This window comes from Nanorana parkeri, unplaced genomic scaffold (genome assembly GCF_000935625.1).
Source record: "Nanorana parkeri isolate BGI_ZX_2015 unplaced genomic scaffold, ASM93562v1 scaffold81, whole genome shotgun sequence".
Classification (NCBI taxonomy): Eukaryota; Metazoa; Chordata; class Amphibia; order Anura; family Dicroglossidae; genus Nanorana; species Nanorana parkeri.
This window is the reverse complement of record NW_017306349.1, coordinates 286,124-288,796: the sequence shown is the minus strand read 5'-3', so window position 1 is coordinate 288,796 and position 2,673 is coordinate 286,124. Positions and strand designations below refer to the sequence as shown.

Here is a 2,673-nt window from a genome sequence, read left to right as displayed (position 1 = left end):
GGCTGTGCTGTCAGATAGAAGGACTCTTGGGTCGCTTTAAGATCAAACTTCCACAGCGTAGACCTCGAGATCTATGTTTGGTATCGCTGTATGTAGTTTCCTTAAAGTGACAAAGTCCATTTCCCCCCCCCCAATGTTCTTTAAAGTAGAACTATGAGGTGAGGGATTTTCATTCACCTAATAGTTCTAGCCGACCTGTGACAATGAGACTGTCACAGGTCGGCTCAGTAGATCGGGAGGTGAGCGAACATATACCAGCGTTCGCTCACCTCTCGAGAGCCGTGACAGGGGAGGGGCTGGATTCCCCCCTCCCCGCTCCGATCTGCCAGCGTTGACTGGCGGAACGGACGGGGGAGGGGGCGGGTACAGCTGGCTCTGCCTCTAGATAGGCAGAGCCAGCTGTCAGTCACGCAGCTGGGCGGATCCCGGCACAATTGTCGGGATCCGCTTCAGCTGCTGCGTCTCAGTATACCGCGAGCTGTACCTCGCTGTATACTGAGCCTAGGGTGATGGGAGGACGCTAGTTTGTGTCCTCCCGTTACCCTAAGGAGAACTATGGGGAAAAGACTTAACCCCATAGTTCTCCTTTTAAAGCACTTACCTTAAATGATGTCTCTTAATCCGATCTCCTTCTTATTCTTTCCTGATGTTTTCATCTGTCCAGCGGTGCGGCGGCTCTCTGATCCAGCGCTGACTCCTCTGTCCTTGCTGGCACTTCCTGTCCCACGGTGTCTGCATGCGGGTGCACGCCGTCCATAGACTTACCTTGCGCCTCTCCTCGCTTCACAGCCGAAAATCCGAACTGCGCATGCGCCCGCCCCGAGACTTTGCGGGCCGCCCGAGCAGTTTTCGGATTTTCGGACGGGAGCGCGCGGCGAAGGCTGAGCATAGCCACATAGCATAGCAGATCCTAGAAATGGACGTCGGTCCTAGAACTGGACGGACAAAATCCTTTGGCAGGTAAAACCCGCGCCTGTATACGTATCACCTGTGAATATAAAGAGCACCGGTCACTTCATATTAAATGAGATGTAGACTCATTTTTCACGTGTCACATTTGACCTTTTTTTTATGGTGATTCTCATAATTTGACGTGTCGGGCAGCATAAGTGGCGCACAGCGAAGGAGATACGATGTATCTGGTTTTGCAGAGCTGACGGAATGGAGGAGGAAGCTGGAGTGCGATGATACGACGGGCGATGACTCCGCATTTTGTGGCTCATTTCAAGGCCGTCAGTAAACGAAAACTGACCTTAAAGGGGAATGCCGCTTATCTAAAGCACTTTTTAACCCTCAACATTGAATATCCATGTCAGATATCCCAGGATGCAGAGCAGATACAGGAAGGCGAACCCAGTGCCCGTGGGGGCACAAATATCTACCATGGTGATGGATACGGCCCCCTTCACTTCCTATGGAGCGTGCCGACGTTCCAGTTCCTTTTATAATGGGGTTTCCCAGATTCTAATTTAGTAGAGATCGGGATTTTGCATGATTTTAAATTTCCCGATTTTCATGTATCGGACCCAGGGCCGGTGCTGCCGCTAGGCAAACTAGGCAGCCGCCTAGAGCGCACTGATGCCTAGGGTGCGGCCTTGAAAAATGACTGGTAAGTTATGAAGAGCCAGGGCCGGTGCTGCCACTAGGCAAATTAGGCAGCCGCCTAAGGGCACGCTGCTGCCTAGGGTGTAGCCTCGTCCACTCCCACGGTGCCCTCCCCGTCTATTTCAAATTGCAAAAGCAAATGGCATGCTGGCTATTGGAACCCACCCACTGAGTAGAGGAGCGGAACTGAGAGACAACTTTCTCTCTCAAGTCCGCTCCTCTGCGCTCAGTATGTGGTAGAGTCAATGTCCTAGCACAGCCCCCTCGTTCCTAGCCCATTCCTCTTCTGCCAGTGTCTAATTAGCATCTGTGCTGGCTCAGCTCCTTCACCCCCTTACCTCCATACATAAACTTTTAACTAGCAGCTGGAGAATACCATAGAGTCTTTTGGGGCTGCTGATATCGCCTCCAAGATGACAGCACCCAGCAGCAGTCCTTTGCTTTTTGGATGTTTATACAATGGAGGCTTTTACAATAACCTATTAAGAATTTGAGGAAATTGCCTGAGATGCTCATCGTGTGGAGTGGGTCACCTTGACAACAGGCAGCTCCCAGTCCCAGATAGAGAAGCTCGTTCTTTTGAAGTATACTTCACGGGAAAGGACCAACAGTCCTGGGGGGCACGTAGTGCTTCCACTGGCCACTCTTTTTGTTGGATCCCTTTTTTGGCTGGTAGCCCACAACAGGCAGATAATGAGGTTGGCCAAAGTACAATAGCTCTTCACAGGGCCGGTGCTAGACTAGGCAAGACCAGCTACTTGCACCTCCCACTCCCCCAGCTCCCCTCCCATGGCGCAACCACTAATCCCTCCCCCACGCGGCTCCATTTTACTGCGGGCTAGCTTCTGGAGGTGACGGGTAGGTGTAAGCAGCCGGGAGCAATAGCCAGACTGCTATTGGCTATTTTAATTTGAAATAGCCAATAGCAAACTGGCTATTGAAACCCCACCCACTGAGCAGAGGAGCCGACCTGAGAGAAAAAGTTGTCTCTCTGTTCCGATCCTCTTCTAATTGGGTGGGTGCAATAGCCAGCCTGCCATTGGCTTTTGCAATTTGAAATAGACCGGG

General features: G+C 51.7%; 1 protein-coding gene across 1 annotated transcript in view; it reads left to right on the top strand.

The window, feature by feature from the left end:
- Positions 1-2,673, top strand: part of LOC108805039 (rho GTPase-activating protein 6-like) — a 33,267-nt gene that overhangs the window by 6,178 nt on the left and 24,416 nt on the right. The gene's annotated exons all lie outside the window — the stretch shown is intronic.